We start from the raw sequence: 10,824 nt of genomic DNA on the forward strand, positions 1-10,824 counted from the left end.
TTCTTCTCTCTGTACTTGTTTTGTCATGTGACTTTCCTTTCGTGTAAGTTTCTATTGTCTCTATTAGTATGAAAATACCAAAAAGACAGTAAGTAAAATCTTAGTCTGCCTGTGCTTATTTTTGCATTTTCTTTGTCGACGATCTTTGGGAACGACCTTGTTAGTTTAGGTCTATATTTCCTTGCAATCATCATCTGAATTCTATCACCTAGCTTTAGCCGAGCAGTGTTGCCATCGCCTAGTCCCTGTGGAGAACACAACACTCGCAGTTTGGGCGAAATATCCCGCTGTACTTACATTTGATCATTTTGGCGCCGTTGCCGGGGACTAGCGTCAAACGATTGTGTGAAGCTATAGACTAGGCTTAGTATAGTTTTTCTTTAAATTTCCATTCAAATTTATTTCTATGCTTCTTTTACCTTTTTACTTTTTGTTGCTTCGGCTTATTAGGATACTAACTTTCTGACTAGTGTTTACTGTTTATGAGTGTGTGTAGGAAATCTGGACTAATTGCATGTTGTTCTATAGTTACACTCGGTTAAGATGGCATTGCTTCGTGATCTTTGGATGCCCAAAAGTCAGTGCTATATCACAGGACCGGTTTGGCCAACTATTGAGGCAGAGAACTTTGACCTAAAACCTATTCTTATTGCTTTGGTTCAACAACATCAGTTTGGAGGACTGCCTACTGAGGATCCCTATGAGCACCTACACCGAGTCATGGAGTATTCAGGTACAGTCAAGTACCATGGAGTTCCTCAAGATGCTATCAAGTGCATGTTGTTCACATTCTCTCTCCAAGATGATGCTCGTGCTTGGTATCGATCCTTTCCATCAAGATCATTCAGTTGGAACGAGATATCACAAGCTTTCTTGGATAAATATTTCCCACTACACAAGCAGTCCGCAATTCGAGATGAGATCTTCAGCTTTGTTCAGCGTGAAGGCGAGAGCTTGTAGGATGCTTGGGAGAGATACAAGGCTTTATTCAGGAGATGTCCTAACCACGGGCTCGAGAGATGGTTAGAGTTTTAGATATTCTATAGAGGATTGACTTCGTACACTCGATCTTACGTTGATATGGCAGCGGGTGGAGCTATTACAAACAAGACACTTGATGATGCTTTTTTGCTGATTGAGAGCATAGCTTTCCACCAACTTCAGTGGTATAGTGAGAGACCCAGCTCAGATTTGTTGGTTTGCTGTCACCACACTTCAACTCAGCAAGAATGTCTTACACAAAAGCCAGAACCAGTTTCTCTGTGTGACAAGATTGAGCTTTCATGGATTATCTTTGATGATGATGACACCAGCCTAGTTGACACACACACTGCAGATCATATGGATATTAGCATTCGAGATTCAGTTTTGCATTGTGATGATTCTTCCGTGGATGAACCAGAGCTGCAGTTAGTTGCTTTTGATATTGAGAAGTCACCTTTAGTTCATATTGATCATGTGCTGGTAGAGCCAGATATGGAGAAGTTCTCCTTCGATGATGTCAGCTGCATTGATTCCTCAACACTTGAGCCTGAGATGGAGAGCTTCATGGTTGATTATGATGAGGTGGATTCAGATGTCAAGGAGCCAAGCTCTACTATTTTCACTTGTTGACACGATTCCGGTGGAAATTTCTACAACCACACCTCACTTGATATCTTCAATTGAGGTAGTCCTGAAGCTTCTTCCTAACTATCTCAGGTATGATCTCAGCTTTCTCGACAAGATATGCCATATCATGGATACTGCCTATGCACCGTGCGATTTATTGATGCTATCTATTTATCATATGCTCCATAGATATGCTTATGTGATAGGATACTCTATTGATGACTTAGAGGGCATTGTCCCTACCATTTGTATTGGCTTGTTTGTTGAGTGTTCTTTCAGGTTTACGCTTGTGCACCATTCATTGTGGGCTGACCAAGTTCGAGATGACATCCCATGGGATCCTGGTGGACCCAAAGCATGGCGATGAGGAGAAGCAATGGGGCACACACGAAGAAGAGTGAAGCTGGAGAATCCATGAGGAAGCAAAGGAGAAGAGCTGCAGTTGGTGAGATGATCGAGCGAGTGCTACACCATCAAAGCCCGGTGAGCTGTTTCATGACCCATTTCGAATATATCATCCATTGATACATGCTGAAATCAATTGCTATTTGGGTTGCTTGAGTCATTTCTTAAATATCGTCCCACTGAATTTTACCTTCGACATAGGGTGATTGATGTGAATATGTGAATTGAGTGTTGAATGCCTTGTAAACTAGTGACCTATACAATGCTTGCTTTGCTGAAAGTAGTGGAAGCTATTAGTTTTGAGTGCTCAAATCCCTAGTACACTAGAAAACTTAATCATTTTTTGCTTTTACCTTGATACACCTAGATCATCAAGTGTTAGATGCTGAATTTGTGCCAAGTGTGTTCCCATTTAGAGCAATCACTTAACCACTATGGATTAGCATGCTATGTTCTCTGGATCGGTAGCATGTGAACCAGAAATGGATGAGTGATGATTCTTGTTTCCTTATGTTTCATGCCATTGTAATTCCTTTGTTCAATATGTAATAATAAATAAGTCTGACTACCTATAGTAGCATGTCATGTTCCCTGGATCGGTGGCATGTGAAATCGGGTTAGCTTGGGCAGTAATTAATAATAAACATGTAATTGTCGAACCAGGTGTATACCATGTTCTTGGGATTGGTGGTATGTTCCTTAGGGGAGACAAACAAAAACAAAAACTAATAATTGGTCGAGCCAGGTGTATACCATATTCTCGGGATCGGTGGTATGTTCCTATGGTGAGAATAATAATAATAATATAATCATTTCTTTATCTCTGTAAATAAGTGATTTGATCACAAGATTTAATTCTAGTTCTTTTTGTTCTCGGGATCATGCTCTCTTTAGGAACCATTTGGCACAGTCATCATTTAAACTTGTCGATCTTCTGTTATCATTGTAGAAGTTTTAAATGATTGAGTCTACTAGTATCCTACTGCTTTGTAACACTCTTAACCATTAATTTTCACTAGCAAAGACCAAAAGCATGCATTGTTTGGAGATCTATTTTACCAGGACATTCTTTACTCAGCTCACTGTTCACATTCTTGCTCTTGTCACATGCCTTTGCTTGAGGACAAGCAAAGATTTAAGTGTGGGGGAACTTGATAAGCACATTTCATATAGATCTTTTGGCACTTAAATATGCGGTTTATTGAGATATGACCATCAATTCTTGCTGTGAAATATTGAATACTTGCATGAAAATCATATAAAGAATCATTTACAAGTCATTTGTTTCTTTTGCGGAAAAGTGCGCAAAGGCCCTATAAACTTCCAAGATCTTGACTAGGTGGCTAAGAGAATTAGTCAAGTGAAAAGAAGAGAAGGAAGAATGGACTTGGGTGTGATGATAAGAAGTAACCAGAGGGGCTAGCCAAAGAAGAGAGGGACCAACTTGGGAAGAAAGAAGAGAAGTAGGAGGGCAAAATTGCAAAGTGGTAGGTGCGCCACCAGCACCCAGCGCCACCCATCCACCATCTTCGCCGCCGCGCCACCGCACCAGCAGCCTCCATCACCCCCATCCACCGCAACATCCATCCATTTCAGCCACCGCCGTGCCTAGATCCTTCCCCCTGCTGCTCGCTTCTCTCTTCTTCTCTCCAGTCTTCTTCTCCTAACCCTTCTGCTCCTCCTTCCCTCGTCCTTGCTGCTGCTCTCTCCCTCTCCTAGAGCTGCTGCTCCTCTCCCCTCGCCCCTACTGCTACTACTCCACTTCCTCAAATCTTGCTGCTGCTTCTCTGAATCCTTCTTGCTGCCACTCTCTACAACTTCTACTCCATCTCCCTGCACTCCTACTTCTTCTTGTTTTCTGAATCCCCAAACGCTGCTGCTACTCCCTCGCCCCGCGAACCTATTGCTGCACCTTCTCCTCAACTCTCTCTGAACCCCCTACTCCTCTTCACCTACAACTCTCTCTCATTCTCTAATTTCTGTAATTTTGAGTAGCGCAATGATCAATACTATGTAATGTTCAATTTTGGTAAGTGTAGTATCCTACTGTTTGGTTCAGTTTCGAAGTTGTATTTTATAATGTTTGATTTGTATGTCCTCACTAGTTGATACCTTGTCACTTTGAGAAGTACTTCATCTGTCATACTTTGCTTAGTGAAATAATAATCTGCATATGTATGTGGTGTCCTGTGATGTATAAATATGTGTGTGTTTGTGATGGCAAAAATCTAGCCTCTGTCATATTATCTTGTTTCTTCTCTCTGTACTTGTTTTGTCATGTGACTTTCCTTTCATTTTAGTTTCCGTTGTCTCTAGTAGTATGAAAATACCAAAAAGACAGTGAGTAAAATCTTAGTCTCCCTGTGCTTATTTTTGCATTTTCTTTGTCGACGATCTTTGGGAACGACCTTGTTAGTTTAGGTCTATATTTCCTCGCAATCATCATCTGAATTCTGTCACCTAGCTTTAGCCGAGCATTGTTGCCGTCGCCTAGTCCCTGTGGAGAACACGACACTCGCAGTTTGGGCGAAATATCCCGTTGTACTTACATTTGATCACTAATGATAAAGATGAATTGATCCCACAAAGAATTGTTACAGGTTATAGAATTGTAATTGACTTCCGCAAATTAAATAAAGCTACTAGAAAGGATCATTACCCTTTACCTTTTATTGATCAAATGCTAGATGGTTATTCTGGTTTCTCTCAAATACCTGTGTCAAAAGAGGATCAGGATAAGACCACTTTTGCTTGCCCTTTCGGTACCTTTGCTTATAGACGTATGCCTTTTGGTTTATGTAATCCACCTGCTACCTTTCAAAGATGTATGACTGCTATATTCTCTGACTTTTGTGAAAAGATTGTTGAGGTTTTCATGGATGATTTTTCTGTGTATGGAACTTCTTTTGATGATTGTTTAAGCAACCTTGATCGAGTCTTGTAGAGATGTGAAGACACTAAACTTGTCTTGAATTGGGAGAAGTGACACTTTATGGTTAATGAAGGTATTGTCTTGGGGCATAAGATTTCTGAAAGAGGTATTGCAGTTGATAAAGCTAAAGTTGATGCTATTGAAAAGATGTCGTGTCCCAACACACCAAAGGTATAAGAAGTTCCCACGGTCATGCCGGTTTTTATAGGAGGCTCATTAAAGACTTCTAAAAAAATTCTGTAGCGACCAGACCTCAAATGGTCTGTGCTGCTGTGCACCAGTGTCATCCCTGGATCAGTAATGCTGACACGCACAGTACAAATGGAGGATTTATAACAGAGTAGCAATCACACATTTATTACATCGAATATCTCCGAGGAGATTAAGTATGATAAACATGGCTTAAGGCCATCTAATAACGATAACAGCGGAAGACTTGGAAGATAAGTGAGTCCATCAACACCAGCGGCATCACTGAGTATAAGACCACGACCTAAGGCACCTTACTCGTCGTCTGAAAAGTCTGCAACATGAAACGTTGCAGCCCGAGAACGGGTCAGCACATAGAATATGCTGGCAAAGTAACACATAGAGAATAATGAACAATAATAATGCTATACTACATGCATATATGGCTGGTGGAAAGCTCTATGGTTAAAGTTTTGCGAAAAGCCAATTTTTCCCTACTACAAAGGTATAATTTTATTTAACTATCATCGTGGTTGTTAAACATTGAGAAGGTACCTCCAACTCAATCCCAATTAAGTGTCATCATTAACCCAACAAAATTAATTAAAAGTAACATGGTGATGAGATTCAAATGATAATCCAGGTACTAGATACTCAAGTTGTCCATAACCAGGGACACGGCTAACCATGATTAGTTGGTACACTCTGCAGAGGTTTGCGCACTTTTCCCCACAAGACTCGATCGCCTCCGCTTGATTCTCGCACTGCATGATGTTTGAGAAACGGATGACCGAGACACAGTCTTTCAGGAACAATCACTCTTTACTCCGGGTGGACCGGTACACCTACTTTCCCCTACATCTGCTAGCCCACCTCTTCAAGAGATCATGTAACCTACTCAACTATGCTAGATCCCATAATAGCTTGTGGCTGCACACGGAAGTTTCTAGCATGAATAATCTTATGATCCCTTTGAGCCTGGGTGGCGGACCTTATAAAATCAGACAACACTGGGTTCTCTCAGGTGCCTCAATCCACCCAGATGTGAGTTTTAGTTGCCACCTTAAGTTGAACCATTAATAAACATCTCACATCTGTCATGAATATCTCTCAAACCCAATCCACGTCTATGAGCATAGCATGGCAATAATAAAAGCAACGTAGAAGTAACTCCCAACGGTTTGATAAGAAAACAGGTAATAGGTACTACCTCAACTACTTCCCAGCTCCCACAATTTAATCAGATCATAATCATGCAATTGTTTGAGGAATAGATCTAATGCAATAAAACTGGGTATGGAAAGGTATGATCAAAGTGTTATTTGCCTTGCTGATGATCCGCAAAACCTAGCGATTCGAAGTAACAAGCGGCACACTTCGGGTACTCTATCACAAACAAAAAAACATACATTCAGTACTCATCTAATGCACAGGTAAAACTCGAATGAAACATCCAACCAGAAAGTTCAACTTAAGAACTCCGGTTTGCAAAAAGAATCAACTCGAAAGAAACAACGAAAGTCAAACGGCGAAAGAAAGAAGCTTCGTTTACTAATCTGGATCTAGGTCAAATTTTACTATAGCAAAAACTTGTTTGAGTAGGTTAAACGGAAAGAGAATTTCGAGACGAAACTCTAGGCGCTTGAATCGCCTGATTCCGATAAACGAGCGAGAAGTTAAACAGAAACGAAGATTCGATCAGAAATCGAATCTGAGATAATCGTAGAAAAAAATCCGGCGAAAAAGAAAAACAGACGAACGGTTAAAGAACGGACGTTCGTTAACAGAGAAAAACCGACGAACGCGTTCGTTAAAACGAACGGTTCGGTAAACGCTCGCAAAATAATAAAACCGAAAAAAACCGATCTACGGTTTTTTTAACAAAACCGGCGTTGAACGGGGCAGGCAGTACCTCGTCGGGGCGGGGGTTCCGGCGGGGCTCCGGCGCTCGGGGCGAGGGGGTGCAGGGTGCGGGGCTCGGGGGGGTGCAAGGGGCGGCTCCGGCGGCGGCCAACGGCGGCGGCGGCGGCTCCCGAGTGCGGCGGCGGCGGCAAGGCGGGCGGCGGCGGGATGAGAGAGAGGGGGGGTTGAGGGGTATATAAAGAGGGGGGGAGCAAGCTTGGAGGAGGGGGCACGCTCCGGCGGGATCGGACTCCCGTGTCCACCGTGGACACGGCGGCGGCGCTCTCCCGTGCGGAGGAAGGAGAGGGCGACGGGGTGGGCCGGCGGCCGGGCGCTCGGCTGGGCTCGGCCCAGCGGGCGCGCGCTGTTTTTTTTTTGTATCGCGGAAAATAATTCACAGAAAAATAAATAAAAGTCAAAAAATATAAAATAAATTTCCCCCGTCTTGTTAGAAAATCTAGAATAGGGTGAACATTTTTTTAACACAAAATAAATATTTTGAAAACATGCAATATTTTTAATGCAATAAAAATTGCAATAAAATCCAAATAAATTCCAATAAATGATTTTAACATTTTTCCTCCAGTATTTCAATTGTTTTGGAGAAGTCATATTTTCTCCTCTCATTTATTTTTAAAATGAAATATTTTTCCGGAGAAAAAAATAATTAAAACCAAAATCCTCGTCTTAATATTTGATGACAATCAAATATGAAAATTCGAGAAAAATCCCCAACTCTCTCCGAGGGTACTTGAGTTGCTTAGGATTTATCGAGGATTTGTCAAAATGCAATAAAACATGATATGCAATGATGATCTATGTATAACATACCAAATTGAAAATTTGGGATGTTACAAACCTACCCCCCTTAAGATGAATCTCGCCCTCGAGATTCGGGTTGGCTAGAAAACAGGTGGGAGTGGTCCTTCCGTAGATCTTCCTCTCGCTCCCAGGTGGCTTCATCCTCCGTGTGGTGACTCCACCGAACTTTGCAAAACTTGATAACCTTGTTGCGGGTAACTCGGCTGGCATACTCAAGAATCTTAACTGGTTTCTCCTCATAGGTCAAATCACTTTCCAGCTGAATCGCTTCCACTGGCACAGTATCTCTCAGTGGTATCTCAGCCATCTCTGCGTGGCACTTCTTCAACTGGGAAACGTGAAATACATCATGAACTCCAAACAATCCTTCAGGCAATTCCAGCTTGTAAGCAACTTCTCCCATACGTTCCACAACTCTGTATGGTCCGATAAAACGGGGCGCTAACTTTCCCTTAACTCCAAAGCGCTTCACTCCTCGAAGTGGTGATACTCGAAGATAAACTCGGTCTCCGACTTCGTGAACTGTCTCCTTTCGTTTAGAATCAGCATAACTCTTCTGTCTGGACTGGACTACCTTGAGCCTATCGCGAATCAACCTCACTTTCTGTTCAGACTCCTTAATCAAATCTGGTCCAAACAACTGACGGTCTCCAACTTCGTCCCATAACAACGGTGTTCTACACCTCCTTTCGTACAAGGCTTCGAAAGGGGCCATCTTCAAACTGGTCTGATAACTGTTGTTATAAGAAAACTCCGCATATGGCAGATTGTCGTCCCAACTGGATCCATAATCTAGTGCACATGCTCTCAACATGTCCTCCAAAATCTGGTTGACTCTCTCGGTCTGTCCATCTGTCTGTGGGTGGAAAGCTGTACTAAATTCCAGCCTGGTTCCCAATGTTTCATGTAACTGCTTCCAAAACTTCGAGGTAAATTGGGTTCCTCTGTCTGATACAATGGTCCTCGGAACTCCATGCAAACATACGATCCTGGTCATGTATATCTTTGCCAACTTAGCACTGGTGTAAGTGGTCTTCACAGGAATGAAATGAGCCACTTTCGTCAAACGGTCGACTACAACCCATATTGAGTCATAGCCTGAACGAGTCCTGGGTAATCCGGTGATAAAATCCATGCCTATTTTATCCCACTTCCATTCGGGTATCGGCAATGGTTGTAGCAATCCTGCTGGCTTCTGATGCTCTGCCTTCACTCTCTGACATACATCACAAACTGCTACGTATTCCGCAATATCCTTCTTCATTCCGGTCCACCAGAAAATATTCTTCAAATCCAAATACATCTTCGTATTTCCTGGGTGAATCGAGTACGGTGAATCATGGGCTTCTTGCAAAATCAACTTCCTGATCTCCGGATCATTTGGTACATATACGCGGTCCTCAAACCACAAGGTATCGTGCTCATCCTCACGAAATCCCTTGGCTTTTCCTTTGCTCATCTTCTCCTTTATCTCTTTAATCTCCTTGTCTGTCTTCTGAGCTTCTCTGATCCTTTCCATCAAGGTAGACTGAATCTCCAATGTCGCTAAATAGCCTCTTGGGACTATCTCCAAACATAGCATCGCGAAGGTCCTTGGCTAACTCCTGGGGTATCTCTCCTGTCATGAGGGTGTTGACATGACTCTTGCGGCTCAACGCGTCTGCTACTACGTTAGCCTTTCCTGGGTGATAATGCAATCTCATATCATAGTCTTTAATGAGTTCCAACCATCTCCTCTGTCTGAGATTTAACTCCTTCTGCGTGAAAATATACTTCAAACTCTTGTGATCCGTATACACCTCACAATGGTTTCCGATGAGAAAATGTCTCCATGTCTTCAATGCATGCACCACGGCTGATAATCCCAAATCATGCGTAGCATAATTCTTTTCATGAGGTTTAAGTTGTCGTGAAGCATATGACACAACTCTTCCTTCCTGCATAAGCACTGCTCCAAGTCCTCGACGAGAAGCGTCGCAATAAACTTCATAGTCTTTGCGTTGATCAGGCAGAATCAACACTGGTGATGTAACCAATCGTTTCTTCAACTCTTGGAAACTAGCTTCACATTCCTCAGTCCAATTGAATTTGGTGTCCTTCTTTAATAGGTCAGTCATGGGCTTAGCAATCCTTGAGAAATTCTCGATAAATCTCCGGTAGTATCCTGCAAGTCCAAGAAAACTCCGGATTTCTCCAACTGTCGTGGGTGATTCCCAACTTGTCACTGTGTCAACCTTGGCAGGGTCTACTGCTATTCCCTCTCCAGAAATAACATGTCCTAGGAATCCAACTTCCCTCAGCCAAAATTCACACTTGCTGAACTTGGCGTATAACTGATGTTCTCTGAGCTTCTCAAGTACCAATCGCAAATGCTCCTCATGCTCTTCCTCGTTCTTGGAAAAGATTAAAATATCATCAATGAACACCACGACGAACTTATCCAAAAACTCCATAAACACTTTGTTCATCAGGTTCATGAAATAGGCAGGTGCGTTAGTCAGACCAAATGACATAACGGTATACTCATACAGTCCATATCTGGTGGTAAATGCCGTCTTAGGTATATCCTGCTCTCGAATCTTTAACTGATGGTATCCTGATCGTAGATCAATCTTGGAAAATACTTTAGCTCCTTGTAGGCGGTCAAACAAATCATTGATCATCGGCAGTGGGTACTTGTTTTTGATGGTCACTTCATTCAATCCTCGGTAATCAACAACGATCCTCAGCGATCCATCTTTCTTCTCCACTAGAAGTACTGGTGATCCCCAAGGTGACGAACTTGGGCGAATATAGCCTTTATCCAGTAACTCCTTGATCTGCTTCTTAATTTCCTCCAAATCCTTTGCTGGCATCCTGTACGGTCTCTTAGATATTGGCCCTGTGCCTGGCAAAAGTTCAATCAAAAACTCAATGTCTCTATCTGGTGGCATGCCTAGCAACTCTTCTGGAAATACATCCGG

General features: G+C 42.5%; 1 non-coding gene across 1 annotated transcript; it reads right to left on the reverse strand.

Annotated features, from left to right (window-relative positions):
- Positions 1 to 909: 909 nt before the first annotated feature.
- Positions 910 to 1,013, reverse strand: LOC123495177 (small nucleolar RNA R71). Its single transcript, XR_006667404.1, has one exon. It is a non-coding gene; the product is annotated as a small nucleolar RNA R71 (small nucleolar RNA).
- Positions 1,014 to 10,824: the final 9,811 nt, after the last annotated feature.

The sequence above is a fragment of the Aegilops tauschii genome, chromosome 7 (genome assembly GCF_002575655.3).
Source record: "Aegilops tauschii subsp. strangulata cultivar AL8/78 chromosome 7, Aet v6.0, whole genome shotgun sequence".
Classification (NCBI taxonomy): domain Eukaryota; kingdom Viridiplantae; phylum Streptophyta; class Magnoliopsida; order Poales; family Poaceae; genus Aegilops; species Aegilops tauschii.